Source organism: Pararge aegeria, chromosome 4 (genome assembly GCF_905163445.1).
Source record: "Pararge aegeria chromosome 4, ilParAegt1.1, whole genome shotgun sequence".
Taxonomy (NCBI): domain Eukaryota; kingdom Metazoa; phylum Arthropoda; class Insecta; order Lepidoptera; family Nymphalidae; genus Pararge; species Pararge aegeria.
This window is the reverse complement of record NC_053183.1, coordinates 7094785-7113779: the sequence shown is the minus strand read 5'-3', so window position 1 is coordinate 7113779 and position 18995 is coordinate 7094785. Positions and strand designations below refer to the sequence as shown.

General features: G+C 35.4%; 1 pseudogene; it reads left to right on the top strand.

Annotated features, from left to right (window-relative positions):
- Window positions 1-18995, top strand: part of LOC120623501 — a 79668-nt pseudogene that overhangs the window by 52230 nt on the left and 8443 nt on the right.

The window sequence follows — 18995 nt, the reverse complement described above, 5'->3', positions numbered from 1 at the left end:
AAGTACCCCGTACAGGTTTGCCTATTTTCGATGGTTGAAGGCAAATTAAGCTTAATTTTCCGGGTATGAAATAAAAATAAGCCAAAGAAACGGGCAACAACCAACCCTTTGTTTAAAAAAAAAAAAAACAAAAAATCTCCCACGCACGCATTTAAATCAATATTTTTGGTAATTTATATATTTTTCCAAGATTAAGTAGGCATCGTTAAGAAGCTGAATAGTACAATAATGTGACCAATATTTTTAAGTACTTATTGATTTTGTTAATATTAAAAGTTATTTACGCATCGATTGACTATACCTTGATATTATTAAAATATTAATACAGGAGCAATATAATATAACTAAATATTAATCTGTAGAACTAGTATTAAGTCATATTGGATAATAATAATCATAATGACAATGTAAGCCAAATTGGCATTGGCAATTACAATGAAGCTTGCTTGTACCAATGTTCAGTATCTATTGGACAAACCATATTTATTGCAAGATGTACAATGTTTTTTAATTATATTTGTTATAGACCCAGATAAATATTCATTAATTCTTATTTTTAACATCGGTATCCTTATGTTAATACCTTTTTGATTTGAATATTGTTTTATACAAAAACTAAAAGAATTATACTCATCATTACAAAAATAAATCGGTCGAAAAAGACTAGGTAAAATTAAAAAATGTATAACTTTAATCTTTTTTCTATGTATTTGTATCATCAATAATTATTAGTGAATCTATAATGTTATATCTATTTATAGTGATAAAAATGTATAACAAACTTAGCCATCATCGTAATATATGTAAATAAACGCCATGTATATCAAGTTGCATTTTTTCTAAACGCAAGCTACCACATCTGCGGTGACGTGCATATTAAAGGCCAATCAAAAGTTGCGAAAGTTTAAGCAGCAGTTTTATGATTGGTCGCTAATCAAGCGTTTACGATACTGCGGATGCGGACCCATGGCATTAGTTTGGCCTTTCCTGAATTCCTGCGGTTGAAACTTTAAACCTATAAGTAACATTATATTGATAAGAGAGTGTCGAACTCGCATTTTATGAAGTTCATAATGATATAATATATTTTTACGAGAGCATAACCATGCTAATTTCTGCCCCTGTGTTCCGGCCTGAAGGTTGTTATTGACGACGGAATGCCTGCCAGTAATTAGCACATGAGGCTTAACATCTACGCCTCAGGTTAACACACAGCGGCAATTTGGAGGACTTGTTTCTCGCATGCCGTGGAAGTGTTGATCTGTTTATACGAGATAGTTTTCAGGTTACCACAAGGTGGGCTGCTTTCTGCTTTGTCTGTCAATTATTACTATTAAAAAAAACCAATTACACCCTGAGGCAGCTGTCTAATAACAATATGAGGCAATTATTTCGAAATCACAGAACGGGGTATTTGGTTACTGATTGTTTAACATAGAGATACGCTTCGTAAAACAAAATTCAAATTTCATTCATTTCAAGTTACCTTTATAAGCACTTTTGAAACGTCAAGAAGGTCTGTTTATAGTGACTACCTACCTATGTTTGTTTATAGTGACTCTACCACCGGTTCGGAAAACAGGCTTCTGTTTAGTAAAGCTTAAATAAATAATTTGTACTCTGTGTGTTACAAGATGAATAAACCTATTAATCAATATTGAAAAAGCATAAATTAAAACAAGAAGAAGAAACCTATCTCAACATATGAGTTGTCAACGCCATCTATGTTAATACTTTGAAAACATTCAAGATGGCGAATGGCGGTTCATAATAAAACTAATGTCACTATCTCATGTCAAAATAATATGTGTCAGCTGCTCTGCAATCATCTGATATAAACAAACGGATCTGCCTCAGTTTTTTATATAAAAAATATAAATCACATCAAATAAATTATCCGTAGGATTTTTATTTGTAGAAAATAACAACAATAGCAGATAATAATGGCAGCTTTAGCTGTAAGTTGTTTTGTTTTATACCTTTTTTATCATCCTGTCTCTGAATATTTGTCATAATATATAGGTAGATGACGTTAATTGCCATGTTAAATATCCAATAATGTGCCTTTAGGAGCAAAATAACTGCTTACGTATCGTTAAAGAAACAAGCTGTTAGTAATTCTAACCTCACTTTGTCAATTCATTGACTATTTAGTTATATTTAATAATATGTATGATTATGTTGTTTTCACTAAACTGCTAACTTAACCGAGATGCAATAAATAAACTCTTGATAAGAGTCCGTTGATATCAAAGGAACTATGTTGAATGATTTAGTTTTTTAAGTAAACGTAAGATAAAGTCAGTAGTAAACAAAGATTAGCATGAAACAGTGTTTTCGAAATAGAAAGTGGATATTCGATAGAATTCATGTTTCCTAATAAAAAAATGTAGATTTTACACAAAATCAATAGATTTGAGCCAACAAACTATATTTTATAAATATATATCCGTAAATAAATATTTGTATCGAGATTTCAGTGTTTGTATCCTCTTTATTCTTCAACAGAGGGCAAAACCAGAAAAACTATCACTAAAGTCGCAGAACTATAAAGTTTTAAATTGAACCAACTATTGCACCAACTTACGATCAAACAAAAGTTTATCAAATTTCAAACGATGTTAATCTATCCCATACCTCATTTTTGTAACCCCTAACACCATACCCATAGGGGTAAGTAGTAGTTATTGTGATCATATTGTCACATAGTACTGATACTGGTTACTGGTTAAATGTTGCCATCTCTGAAATAAAATGGCTCACGTTCTCTAAAAAGTATTCACAAAATCACTGAAAGTTGGACAATAAGATAATTGGATATTTTATTAATACATCCCACTTACTTGCAGTTGATACGTGAAACTATGAGGTAAGATATATAAAACTGTACCCTTGATACGAGATTGCAGAAACTTTAGAAGCGTGAACGGTATTCGATTACCTTCAGCCGACTGAAAGTCACGAGTACCGTTTGGAAAATCAGCCCCCCAGCCTCCAAGAGCATATTTCAGGCCTGCGTAATTAATTTATGCAATATGTACCTAATTTAAATTGATCTAAATCTCATTGTTTAATTCATTCGTTCAGCCAATATATAAAGGCACGAATGCAATAAGACCCTACAAATAAACATGGAATAACGCTGGAATAGTTATCAGTGTTTTATCACGACTTGCTTTCACATTGACGTTACTGAGCTTCGATACTCGAAATCATCAATGTCTGCGTCATACTTAATGTTCCATGTCTTTCTAAGGGTGAAACTCGGACAATACTATATGGATTCTGGCTGTCATCATGCACATGGCGTGTGCGCGCTGCATTGAAAGTAAAACAAATCCCATTCGAAGAAAAGTCGATAGATATAGTCAAAAAGCGCTCACAGCTAACTGACGAGTACCGTGCAGTAAACCCTTCGCAGAAAGTTCCAGCTCTGGTAATCGGTAAGATTCCCTTCAAGACTGATAATATTAAATATCGTTAAAAAAGTGCCATATTCAATTAGGTACATTTCGATCACTATGCCAACGGCGTGTTCCATTGCACCTACATTGAAAACATAAGAAAGTCTATAAGTATTTGCTGTATTTGTATATAGGTACAAGTTGGAATTGGGGCACTAAACGGATGTTTTAGATATTCATCATATCAACCCATTACCGGTCCACTACAAGGCACGGATCCACAATGAGAAGGGGTTAAGGCCGTAGTCCACAACGCGGATAGTCCAGTGCAGATTGGTAGATATTACAGTATTCATAATAATGAAAAATATTTCCCGAAATTAATAGCTTTAGGGAAAAAACATATAAATATATAGTTCTCTAAAAAAATATGCGGTGACAACCGCAACATCAGCTGTGATTGTGTACCAACTTTAAAGTCAATAGGTTTAGATAAAAGCGCATTCGCAATAGAACAGAAATAGTTTACGGTCCTAGATTAACGATAATTCACATACACGCTCATACATAAGTACATACACGTGTAAATGTGATCATTTTATTAAATAGATTTTTTTTTAAGTTTTTATAGGTACTTTTTTTTTGTACCTAGCCAGCTAGAATGAAATAGCACCGAAAGTTTTAAAAGTGTTATAGTTTTGGGTATTATTTGAAATTAATGTATTTAGCCGAAACTTTCATGCAAATATTCGTGTAACTGAATTTATTATAACATAACATTTCGAACTTCCGGATGGTTATTAATCTGTTTGGTTTATTTCGGAAAACGGAATCTAGGCGAATCTGGCTTTATCTGGTGGGAGGCAAAATCTTACTGGATTTAAACTCAATGTACCTACTTAAAACATTTAATTTTAAAGAGAATTGAGGTCGCGTACCTTGTCGCTATATTTATTTCGTTTGTACAAAATGGCAAGAGCGAAATGTATACGGTAAGCTGCACGATTTAGAGGTTTCACAGTTTGGTGAACGTTTTTAATGAATTACGAAAATCTTGATCATCAAATTTAAGGGCTATCATTGTGTTTTATAGTCTACGCAATTTTTAGTCATTATCTTTAAATTTTTCATAGAGCTTTGGTGGGATAAGGGATTATCTAAGTTATTGTTAGGCAAAACTCTGCCATACGATTCGGAAAGTTAATTGGTTTTTTTAAACCTTAAGCGTTGCCTTAGCCACAAGAAAAAATCGTTTAACTAATTGACCTACTTACAGTTACTTACTTTGTTCTTATTAAATGTCAAATAGGGTTTAAGAAAAAACTTTAAATTCACATAATATAATGTCCGTATGTGTATACAGTAACGACCCTACTGGATGTTTGGTCGAAGATATCACTCACACAAATAACTGTCACAAAATATAGTCCCCTAAGGTAATTCCCAAAGGCGCCGAAAATAATAATTTCCTTCTCAGAAAAATCCGTTTGCGATAAAACGTGATTAAATGCGGGAAGAGATGTGAAATGAAATTCCGATATCGCCCCGAAATTTTTATATAAGTATTATGATATTTTAACATGGAAATCGTGAATGCTTTGAACACAAATGTACTCATTCACACCCTTATAAAAGCGCTTTCAATATCTTTTCAACTTTTGTAAACGATGAAAAGAAAAGGGATTTTCAGCTTTTGTTCGAAAATTCAGAGATTTTCGGCCTTTGTTTTATATAATCTTCTCAAAGCAAATGCGCACTATAAAACCACGCTGTTGCCTTCACATAATATGGACTGGGAGACGCTTAAGGTTTTTGAACACTATTTCGGATCGATTAGATATGAGAAGAACGAGGGATTTACTGCTGCTTTGTTAAAAGATAGTTTTAAAATCCGTGTTAATCCACTTATTAATTCAGAAGTATGCCTTTTTGATTGTTCATTTATTTTTTCCTTTGCACCGCTCAAACGCAGCACCAATCTTGATGAAATTTCGAACTTATCTTTTACATCCTATTCGTGGACGTAGGATCATTTGATAATGCGAAATAGCCAACCAGAAATCTATGAATGAATAAATACACTTTTATTGTACAAAATTAAATATTAAATATAATATTTAATAAAGTCATAAAAAACAAAAAAAAAATGCAAATAAAAAGAAAGATAAAATTTGGCGGTCTTATCGCGCTACATCTTAAAGACGTATTAAGAAAATGCTGTAGATGAATGGCAGGTCCTACAATAAATAATTTATACACATTACCTATATGTACAAATAATTAAAAATATAATTTGATATAAGGCAAAAAGTCATTGTATACATAATGTACAATCTATACTTAGATTTCGCATTTTATGCATGCCTGCGACTACGTCCACGATACATTTCTAGTTCTCATAGAGAAAAGGAAAATAGATATTTGGTAGGTATTTGCTTTTCGTCAATACAAGTTAGGGCTTTGGCTTTGGCCTTCGCTTCGCGGGACCGAGCTCGAATCCCTCTATAAATTTTCCTAGTTATGTCCGTTTTAAGCAATTAAAATATCTCTTGCGTTAATAGTGAGGGAAAACATCGTGAGGAAACCTGCATGCCTGTCAGTTTTCCATAATGTTGTGTGCGTGTGGAGTCCATCAATCCGCACTGAGCCAGCGTGGTGGTCTACGACCTAAACTCTGTTGTGGGTATTGGGTTGTTATGATGATGCTATTGATGCTAATATGTTTATCATCAATACAATTGGTGAAATGTGTTTAGTTATACCATCTATTAAACCTATCGATATCAACGCAGATTCACAGCAATTGTCCTCACGATAATCCCTCTCATTAACCCAATTAGACCGAATTGTACGCTAAATTGATCCTGAGATGATTTATTGATCATGTGTCATGAGGAAATTCACTGTTTGAGAGGCCAGGAGTTAGGAATTGAAGCCAATCAAATCAGTAGATAATAGTGATACCCACTAACATAATACTGGAGTAGTTAATCAATTTAAAGGTTAATTAATATAACATTAAGGCGACAAATAAGGTATTCTATATTATTCTTCGATTTTTTGACGGCCGATTGGCGTAGTTTGCAGCGACCCAGCTTTCTGAGTCCAAGGCCGCGGGTTCGATTCACACTACTGGAAAATGTTTTGTGTGATGAGCATGAATGTTTTTCAGTGTCTGGGTGTTTATATTCTAAGTATTTATGTATATTATTCATAAAAAATATTCATCAGTCATCTTAGTACCCTTAACTACGCTTACTTTCGGGCTAGATGGCGATGAATGTATTGTCGTGGTATATTTATTTTATTTATTTAATTCTGCGATGTCATTTATATCTTAACCAGCTATTGCCGGCGGCATCGTACGCGGTTTTTTTGTTTTTTTATGAATCCTGCCTGAACTGTACATTTACAGATAAAAAGCAGGCTATATGTTAATCCGGGATACAATCGATCTCCATTCCAAAATTCTGTCAAATTGATTTAGTAGTTTTTGTGTGAAAGAGAAACTCATCCATTCATCCATCCATCCATACATCGATCCATACATCCATCGACCCATCCTAACTTTCGCATTTATAATATATATATAAAAGAAAGTCGTGTTAGTTACTTCACTTATAACTCAAGAACGGCTGAACCGATTTAGCTGAAAATTGGCAGGGAGGTAGTTTAGAGCCAGGAGAAGGACATAGGATACTTTTTATCCCGTTCGACATCATTCCCGTGTGACTTGACATGTAACGTCAGTCACTATAAAACGTGGTATAACAAAAAAGAATCAGACTTGGAATAACAAAATTGACGTATAATGACAGCTATGTAATGACGTATGGATGACTATTTGATATTTGTAAGAAATCAATAATATAACTATTTCTATTAAATAAATAATTAACATTATTGCCCAATTGCCCATTCGTATAAACAGTGAAGTGAACTATAAAACTCGGTATGGTTAAAAATTTAAGTTTTTAGGTGAAGTGAAGTTTAATTAATAATGCCGCGACCAAGACGATCGAATCTTTCCCGACAAAGCCGTGATGCAAGAAGAATACGAAATACTGCAAATGAAAGGACTGAAGAAGAACAAGAAATTGCACGTGAACAGCGCCGCGATAGTATGGCTCGACTTCGTGCTTCTCAATCACGAGAGCAAAGTGAAGCAGCCCGTGAAACAGCTCGGTTGGCAATGCAGAATCGTCGAGCGAACAACAGAGGTCAACAAATAGATAATTTGCGACGCAGAACAAGATATTTATCAAGTGCTGATTTGAATCGAGCAGCGTTTCAATACGATTGCAGCAATGATTACAGCTTGCATCCTAGCGTTTGCATTGGGCAAATGGACGTAGTTTGCGAGTATTGTGGTGCATTAAAGTTTTCCGGAGAAACGCCTGGATTATGCTGCCTTAATGGTAAAGTGAAATTGCCATTGTTGACTCCGCCACCTGAGCCATTGTATTCATTGCTTTGTGGCGAAACACAAGAATCACGCCACTTTCTTGCAAATACTCAAAAATACAATGGTTGTTTCCAGATGACGTCATTTGGGGCAGATATTATCGAAGAACGGGGATTTAATCCGACATTTAAGGTATTTATTTTTGTACTTATATAGAATGTAGTTAAAGAATAACTTACTTTATCTATTGGTACCTATGTAGTATATTTGCTAATTCTGAACTCTACTCTCCCACCGAAAAAAGTGTTTATAACCCAGTTAATACTGTCTGGTTTTTATTTTGTAGATACAAGGACAGATTCATCATCGAATTGGATCATTACTACCTTTCGAAGATACACAGAATAAATTTTTACAAATATATTTCATGGGCAACATGGAAGAACAACTTGATCGACGCCTAGAGATCAATGCAGGAATGAAGCGAGCAATTCTTCAAGACTTGCAGTGTCTGCTTCATGAACATCATGCGTTGGTCAGGTTGTTTAAGAGTGCTTTAGAGCGCATGCCAAGTGATGACTATAAAGTTGTTATCAAAGCAGATAAACGACCATCTGGAACACACGAAAGGACATTTAATGCTCCAACAGTAGACGAAGTTGCCATCCTGATTGTTGGTGAACAATTGGAAAAACGCGATATTGTGCTTACACGTCGCGATACTGGGCAACTGCAACAAATATCTGAAACTCATCGATCATATGACACATTGCAATACCCGCTGATGTTTTGGCAAGGAGAAGATGGATATTATTTTAATATTAAAATGAAAAATCCATTGAATGGTGAGTATCAGTATCATAATTTATTTCATTTATTTGTGAAAGACACTGATTTAAAATAATGCTTATTAAAAAAATGGTTAATGTCTGTATTGTTTGCCTTTAAAATTTGCCTTTGAAATGGTTAATTATCAAATTTTTAATTTCAGGTGAAGAAACTACAAAGAAAGTTAGCTCAATGAATTATTACGCATATCGTTTGATGATTCGTCAAAATGCTGACAACTATTTGCTGCGGTTTCGTCGATTGTTTCAGCAGTATTGCGTTGACATGTATGTAAAAATAGAAACGGAACGTTTAACATTCATTAGGTTGAACCAAGCCAAACTGCGTTCTGAGGAGTACATCCATTTACGTGATGCAGTTAATACTGAAGGAAATGCAGCTAATATTGGTCGATTAACTATTCTGCCGGCGACATACATTGGTAGTCCACGTCATATGCATGAATATGCACAAGATGCAATGACATATGTTCGTCATTACGGTCGGCCCGATCTCTTTATTACTTTTACCTGTAATCCAAAATGGATAGAAATTACTCAATTGCTGCTTCCCGGACAAACATCAAGTGATAGACACGACATCACAGCACGTATATTCAGGCAAAAAATTCGGTCCCTGATGAACTTTATTGTTAAACAACGCGTCTTTGGAGATACTCGATGCTGGATGTATTCAATCGAATGGCAAAAGCGAGGCCTGCCGCACGCACACATTCTTATTTGGTTAGTGGAAAGAATTCAGCCTGACCAAATAGATGATATCATATGTGCTGAGATTCCTGATTATGAAGTCGATCCAGACCTACATGATGTTGTTACTACTAATATGATTCATGGACCGTGTGGTGCCATCAATCCCCAATCACCTTGCATGGTCGATGGAAAGTGCTCTAAACGATATCCACGGAAATTAACGGCGGAGACTGTCACTGGCAATGATGGTTATCCGCTGTATCGGCGTCGATCACCAGATGACAACGGTCGAACTGTCACAACGAAAGTGAAAAGAATGGATTTCGTTGTCGACAACAGTTGGATTGTTCCATATTCGCCACTTATTTCTAAATCGTTCAAGACACATTGCAACGTTGAATACTGCAATTCAGTTAAGTCCATAAAATATATTTGCAAATATGTCACGAAAGGCAGTGATATGGCGGTTTTTGGATTGCAATCCTCGAATACCAACGATGAAATTTCACGCTATCAAGTTGGTCGTTATGTGAACTGTAATGAAGCGATTTGGCGTATATTCGCATTTCCCATTCACGAACGTCATCCTACTGTTACGCATTTGGCGGTGCATCTGGAGAATGGTCAACGAGTATATTTCACGGCTTCGAATGCTACGCAACGTGCTGAAACACCTCCAGCAACTACATTGACCAGTTTTTTTGCAATCTGCCAAAGCGATCAGTTTGCACGAACTTTGCTTTACTCGGAGATGCCACGTTATTATACTTGGAATGCTTCATCGAAGAATTTTCAAAGACGGAAGCAAGGCGATGCGGTTCCTGGGTATCCAGATGTGCGTTCTACTGATGCTCTTGGTCGTATGTATACAGTTCATCCAAAGAATAATGAATGTTTCTATTTGCGGTTGTTGCTGGTAAATGTGCGTGGGCCAACGTCATTTGAGTCACTACGAACTGTTAATGGTGTAATATTCCCAACATATCGTGCTGCATGTGAAGAATTGAAGTTATTAGAAAACGATAGTCATTGGGATACGACAATCGCTGAAGCCATTATCTGTGCATCTCCAAGTCAGATACGCACATTATTCGCTATCATAATTTCGACATGTTTTCCATCAAACCCATGTAACCTGTGGCACAAATACAAGGATAATATGTCAGAAGATATTTTACATCAAATTCGTGTCAGTTCCAGAAATCACGATATTGAGATGAATGAGGAGATACATAATCGTGCTTTACTCTTGATCGAAGATATGTGTTACCTCATGTGCGGTAATTTATTAATCAGGTTAGGAATGCCAGCACCATATCGTGAAATGAATGACGCATTTAATCGAGAATTGGAACGGGAACGTGAATATGATCACCAGGAATTAGATTTAGTAGTTCAAACGAATGTACCCCTGTTGAATTACCAACAAAAGAAAGTTTATGATACTTTAATGAAGGCAATCGATGATGAAAATGGTGGTTTATATTTCCTAGATGCCCCTGGTGGAACTGGCAAGACATTCCTCATGTCATTAGTTTTAGCAACTGTTCGGGCGAGATCTAACATAGCGGTTGCAGTTGCTTCTTCTGGAATAGCAGCCACATTGTTAGAAGGATGCCGTACGGCTCATTCAGCATTCAAATTACCGTTAAATCTTCAAACTATTGAAGAACCAACGTGTAATATTGCAAAACACTCAGCAATGGCCAAAGTTTTAGCGGTATCGAAAATCATCATCTGGGACGAATGCACAATGGCGCATAAACGTGCATTAGAAGCACTTAACCGAACATTAAAAGATTTACGCAATGACTCGAGATGTTTTGGAGGAGCAATGATTTTACTTTCTGGTGATTTCCGCCAAATACTGCCAGTAATTCCAAGATCTACGGCTGCCGACGAAATAAACGCTTGCCTCAAATCGTCAAATCTATGGCGCCATGTGAAGAAACTGCAACTGACAACAAACATGAGAGTTGCATTGCTTAATGATACATCTGCTGAAGATTTCTCGGAGCAATTGCTGACTATCGGTAATGGTCAAGTACCTGTCGATGAATCGAGCGGATTAATATCATTTCCAAATAATTTCTGTAATTTTGTCTCATCAAAAGACGAACTTATCAACAATGTATTTCCAGAAATTATTTCTAACTACAAAAATTATGAATGGATGAGTGAGCGAGCAATTTTAGCGGCTAAGAATAAAGATGTAGATGACCTAAACAACATAATTCAAAATAAGATCATTGGAACAATGCATTCATTCAAATCTATTGACTGCGTCACAAATGAAGATGAAGCCACCAACTATCCAATTGAATTTTTAAACTCTTTGGACGTGCCTGGCTTACCACCGCACAATTTACGCCTAAAGGTTGGCTCCGTAGTAATCATGCTTCGAAACATAAACCAACCAAAACTGTGCAACGGTACGCGTTTGGTGGTTAGAAAATTGATGAACAATGTAATTTACGCTACGATAATGATAGGAAAATTCAAAGGTGAGCAAGTTCTCATTCCGAGGATACCGATGATCCCAACCGATATGCCGTTTGAATTTAAAAGACTTCAATTTCCGATACGTCTTGCATTTGCCATGACCATCAACAAATCACAAGGCCAATCCTTAAAAGTTTGTGGTTTAAATCTAGAACATTCATGTTTTTCCCATGGTCAATTATACGTGGCATGTTCACGGGTCGGAAGACCATCTGCGTTGTTTGTTTTTGCGCCTGATAATAAAACAAAAAATGTCGTGTATCACAAGGTACTTAAATGAAGAGCAACCTATGTACTAAAATACAGAAATAATTATGAATGATTGATGTAGAAATTTAATTTTTTTTGTATTTTTTCCAATAAAAAAAAAATCTGCTTATTTATTGACATTAAGGCGGAACAAAGTTCGCCGGGTCAGCTAGTTTATAATATAAGTAAGATAGTTTTTCATCCTCAATGAATATATTGTAAGAAATATGTATGTATGATTAATTCATTTCCTGAAAAGTTATAAAATCTGTAAGTAAGAGGTTATTCGTAAGCATGCTGTATTAAATTAATACCTACTTATATTTTGTATTTAATATAAATAATTCTTTGTTATGTTTTGGTTTTAAAGATTCTTCAAAATATAAATAATGGGTGAATTTATTACAAATAAGGTTGGAAAATTATAATTATGAATGATTACCTAAAAATACAAATTTGATTTGTGGAAACAATATGAGAACCACGAGTGGTTTTATGTGAATAAATATGCTCATATTTTTATATTGGCGACGTTTAAAACTTTTACGATGTCGCAAGCTGAAACATGCAGTAAAAATTGGATTTCACGAAAATTCTTTTTAGTATATAAGGCTTCTTACCGACACGATTTGATGAAAAGTTTTCATACAAAAATATTACAGTCATTCCAAAGTCACCAAACAATGAAATATATTCCAAAAATTCAAAATTTCTTTATTCATGTAGGCCTATCACAGGCACTTATGAAGCGTTCATACATATTTGTTTACAAAGTCAAAGTCAAAAATATCTTTATTCAAGTAGGCCCACAGGTGGCACTTTTGATGCGTACATAAGAATTACACGGTAGTGAGATGATGGCGATAACCACATTCGTAAACTTAAAACTAAAGCTACGAGGGTTCCAAACGCGTCCCGGTCTAAGAAGAAGCCCACAACAAACTTAGCCGGGTGTTTTTTTTTTTTTGTTATCACCATCTCACAATGTCATTTTAAATTATTAGAAGAGCAACCTGGTTAGAGCAATAATTTACACCCAAGCTTTTTTATCGTTTACGTAGTCCTTTATACTATAATAGGACTTTTCTATAAGCTTACGTTTAATACAAATTGTAACGGGTTACATAATTGTAACGGGATGGTGATAACTTCGTTCGCCAACTTAAATCTAAAGCTACGAGGGTTCCAAACGCGCCCTGGTCTAAGAAGAGCCCACAACATTTGATTTCCTACATCTAAATTCTTTGCTAGTCGCATTTGGTACCTGTATTAGCTTTAATAAATGGTTGGATATTTTCAACATGTCTGCTAAATAAGGCTCGTTTGGACAATGAAATATACTTGTCGCAGTCAACAACTATGCGGTCAATAACTTTACAATGTAACGAATGGATTCTTCATGATTCTAATAGAAATAGCTTCAATTGGTTTCTTTTATTGATTTGTCAATTGGTTTGGTCATTTTTATTGATTTGTTTGTATCATCACCATCATCATATTAACACATTGCCGGCCCACTACAGGACGAGACGCGAGGGTCTTCTACCATTATGAGAAGGGTTTAGGCCGTATTCCACCACGATGACCCATTGCGGATCGATTGCCTTTACATGCCATTGCGAAATTTATGGAGAACTCTTAGGCATGCAGATTTTTTTCCATCACCGCTAGAGCAAGTGATATTTTCATTGCTTAAAACGCACATCACTTGGAAAAGTAGAGTCGGGGCTCGAACTCGGTCCCCCGATATTGAAGCCGACTTCCGAACCATTAGGCTGTCACAGATTTATTTATTGTATAGGATCCACATATACAACATTCTTCTGACAATCAGTTAGAAGAACTGCTGAAGTACATGTCAGAACATTCAATGCATTCTGTAGTCACAGTTAAAAAAGTTTGCCGTTTATCAAAATCAGGAAGTTTTGAACAATAACTTTGTTTCTAACGGTTTATTTTTATTCTTCTCAGAATTAGTTCAAATTTATCATACATTTTCAATACCGCATAATACCAAGAGGGGGTACATGAGAACTTACGTTAAACATCATTATACACATAAGTAACGAAATACTTACTTGAATCTTGCTAGATTCTTCTGTTACGATCTTGTTACGATGACGTGAGACTGTTAAATTTTCAAATGAGTCATGGTTGCGAATTTCAACATTTACAAATTGCAAGCAAAATAAAAGTCGTAAAATATTACGGGCCGGAAAATTATATTAATACCAACGATATATATGATAACATGTCACTTTTAATTTTGTGTTATAAACCTTGTCTAATGACTTCTGTACATCTTTTTGTTGTCTATTGTTTGCTGATATATTTTCCAGCTTTGTTGTGGATGTCTTTTGTGTCCCGAGATCATAAAATTTCACATTTATTTTTTTATAAAAAAAAAAACATTTTGATTTAACATCGCAATCTGCCATGTTTTCTGTTAAACACTGGTTTAACTTTCGCTATCTCTTTTGAATTTGTTATCAAACTACTGGTATTTCGTTCATCTGCATCGTACAAGTTTCTATCTTTTCGCCCCCTTAGCGAAAATATTTTTTTACATTTTTTCTTTTCCTATAAACATTACAAGATTATTCTATTTAAATCGCGCTCAGTATGTTTTCAATATTTGTTTTATTAAGCTTGATTTCGGATTATTCTCAGGCAATTGAGATATTTTCTTGCATTTTTTTTTTGCTTCGGTGTACGAAGACAAGCTAAAAAAAAGGCTTATTTAGATTATGAAAGGGCCAAATGGCAAAATGGATTTTTGTTGGTTAAACATACGGTCGAAGCCTTTACCCAGATCGCAGATGTTTTCGTTCCTTTGGCCCAGCCAAAAGGTGACTTTGGGATCGTAGTGTGACAAAACCATCATACCTCCCAATAGCGCATTGGTATCCAGGAAAACTGCCCCACAAAGAAAAAGCCAACAGCCTTTACCAATAGAAATATTTCATGACATAAATTACTGACATAAAAAACTGAAAAAAAACGATCAATTTACTAACAAGCGCTATGACACAGAAGTCAGAACATTTGCAACAAATGTCAACTAGGTGTAAATGACTCTTCTAAGACTTTTTTATATCATGAAACTAATTTTTAATATAAAAGCGTCCAAATTTCTTGAATGAATGGTCGCATTGCTGGCAGAGATGGGTTCAATCGTACGTGAATAGGCGAACGAATTGCTTTCGGGCCGATACAAATCGATGCACACCCACTTTCACTCTATAGGCATTGTGGTCATATCTACGCATGCTGCGGTTTGCCTTATGCAGTTCTATCCAGCGGGCCCTCTGGAATGGGAACTCCTATTTCAATGTACCTCATGAATTGAGTTGAATGAATAAATATTACTAGCGGTCTACTTCGTCTGTGTATGTGCAACATTTTTCATTGATGCTCCGATCCTATAAGTTCTAGCGTTATATAATATAGCCCATGGCCTACTAACACGATAAAAAAATCCATTTCGAACTATAAGTTCCTGAGATTAGCGAATTAAACCAAAAAAACTAATCAGCTATTTAATATTTGTATAGATATTCTTTAAAAGCTTCGAAATGACGAAGAAACCGGCTCGATCAATAGCCAGGTTAGGGGGCCGTTCTTTCGTTTTATTAAACAATCATTAAATCAAACCGAAAAAATGATAGTTTTTAAGTAAACCACTGCCTTAGTTGTTATCAGATACAGCCCTAATATCACATGCAAAATTAAAATCATGCGACTTCTGTAACTTTATTCGGTCGTCGCGTCGTTTATCTACAATAGGATTGTCATAAGTAAATACTTACAATGTATTGTATGTATTCGTTTATTCGGAAAAATAAATATGCTTCTTAGATACTTATGCATCCTCTAATATTATTTCGTAATTCTGGTTAACGTTGTATACCTCTTTTATAAGAGAGATAAGCTGCTGTACCCAGCAATAGGATATCATTCGCCAATATATCTTAGAGTCGTATTAACATATCGACATCAGCTAAGAAACGAGCTTGAGAACCTGTCCTTTAATCAACATTGCATACTTACCTTAATATTATGCATTGTATTTATAAATCATTTGATTGGCATAGATAACACAACGCTGGTCGAGTCAATGGCCATTCTGCAGTACTTAGAGGAAACACGTGCGACTCCAAGCCTAGTGCCGAACACTCCACTCCTGAGGGCACGAATGAGAGAAATCTGTGAGGTAAGTCCACCCCAACATATTATCAAAACTCAATCTTTGAAGCATTTTAATCTTTTAAGTAAAAAAGTAAAGTAAAGTAAGCTATTTTGTTAAACGTGCAAAAATAAATGGCGTATTTAGTAGTAGTTGATCTTTTTGTGACAGATCTCCGGGAAAGTACTAGTACTATATTTATTTCTGCCAGTAAGCAGCATTGTTACAAGGCCATAATAAATAAATAATAAAGCTTCGACCAACATCTTAAGAAGCTTTCGCTTGGTTGGTAGATCAAGGGTCGGATACAGAAGGCAGTAGTCCTTGAAACGGCGCGTATTGTGAGGAGGTTCCTCACTCTGGAGCCCTGACCGCCGGTTGCTTGGGCATTCGAAAGCCCCGCAAGCGGGTGAATGATTTTTATAAATTTTTAATAGTGTTTTTTTGTTTTTTTTAGGCATTGTAAGAATTAAAAACAAAATAAAAAAGAAAAAATTATAGAAGAAAAAAATATATATATTATTCTTATTTCAGAATAAAAATCCATATTTTATTAGTAACAATATTAACATAGATCTATGTTAGTCCCTATCACTATAGCTATCGCTATGCTTCAGTCTGTCCGTGGTTACCAGTAATAACGGGCACATGAGGTTTAATACCGGCTGGCACCACCAGGTTTGAGCACAGGGCGGAACGTTGCCGGACGTATTCCTTGCCTGCCTTGCGAAGTGTTGCTCTTTTTATAGACGATGGTTTTCCACTAACCTTCAATCCATCTATCCATCCATCCATCCATTCATCTGCTTAGTCTGGCAATTATTATTGTAATTTAAAATAAATTGTAATTTTAAATATTTTCCCCCTCTGGAGGTGCTGGAATGGTGCACTCACGGGCTATAGGAGGGCCACACCCAGAGCCTGGTTTGTTGAGCCGGTATAGTTTAGGATTTAAGTTGTCTAACATAGGATAGTGGTTTTGTATTGTTACTAACATTATATTTATTTATTTTAATATTTGTTTCGTGTTTAATTATTAGTATTTTATTAATTTTAATTAATTATATTATTATTATTATTGTTAATTTAATTTGTGCTTCATTTTATGTTATTTTTAAAAACTGTTAAGTGCACACTATATGGGCTATGCCTGAAATAAAATTTTATTATTATTATTATTAAAAAAAAAGACAAAGTTAACATCTAACAGCAATAACAGATTTTTTGGTCTCCATGGATCTATGGATATATGATGTGATTAAACATTTTTCCTTACTTTACGTTAAGATGCCCTCTTTGGCCCTGTTCCCCTAAATATGTCATAATTTCAAAGAAAACTCCCCTTTTTAGCGAATTTGGAATTCGACTCAACGTAGATAAAAAAACGGAAAACAGTTAGTCTTAACTAGTCGTACTTCCTCAATTGTACTTACTATGTAGCGTTTGTTGCATTTCCGGGCAGAAACCCCGTATCTTGTGACCCTATTACGTTTATATTGATTTTAGTACAATTCGACATACCTACTATTGAATAGTCTTTTTTCTTCGTTTATTACGGCCTTATGCGAAACTATTCCAAGTTAGTTTCTAAAGCGACAATGGTTAACTTAAGTAGATCAGGTTTTTCAGGCGAAGAAATCATTATGAACTTTTTATAAAGACTTCCACACTCCACGGTCCTGTGTCGCAGGTGTCCAGCGACTGCCTGCAACTCGCTTATCGCATAATATTAGTGATGATCCATAAATTGCAAGTTGCCCATAGGGTAGAAGACAGGAAACCATTGGGCGTGACACTGAAACTATCGCCATCCCAGCACTTTACCGGACGTAGTAATCGGGAAAGAACCGGCCATCGATTCCGGCGAGACTACAAAAAAATACTTTTTACCTACGCCGGGCATTACAGCTAAACTAAAATTGACAGAATTTTGGCAACGCATTTTTGAAAACGCATCCCGGAGGTAGACAAAGGACATAGGCATTAAGTTTATTTTAGCCCTGTAAATTAAACTGAATGCCTAAACATATGACTGAACTGAAAAAAAACAGAAGAATTCGCAGGCAAGAGGTGTTCCTGCGATACTTCTGCGGGTTGCATCGCTTCTAGGGGAATTACGTCAGTCCAGATACAAAACAAACTTTGCATTGCAATCGGCATCGATTCATACTCGAACACTCAGGTACTACGTTTAATATTACCAGGAGCGCGGTCGCTAGTTAATCTGAACAACCACTTCACGTACTTCAACTGCACGGACATGCAAACAATACTATAGAAGTCCCACTCAGCATGTCAGCACATTTGAAGAGTGTCATAACAAAACATGATAATTCCATAATGTCCAACTTTTCTCAGAAACTCGGAAACCTCAACTTTTTTATCATCTGCATCAAACTGCCAGCTTATTTGTTGCAGGATAAAACATGATTTGAACCACACCAGCCTAAAGTGTGAATTGCATCGAATAGTGGAATTAAGTATAATTTTTTTGTCCTGTCGATCCTTATTTTGTTTCCACCATGATAATTTAAACGTTTTGTTGACCGGCAGTTTAAATCCAGGCAAGGGCGTTTTGGGATTTCTTAATTTCTGAATTTTCCCTGGTCTGATCTGATGGGAGGCTTCGACCATAGTTACAACCCCACTAACCAAGACTTTAAGACCGAGAAAGATTCAGCATGCCGTTGCGATGTCGCATAGAACCT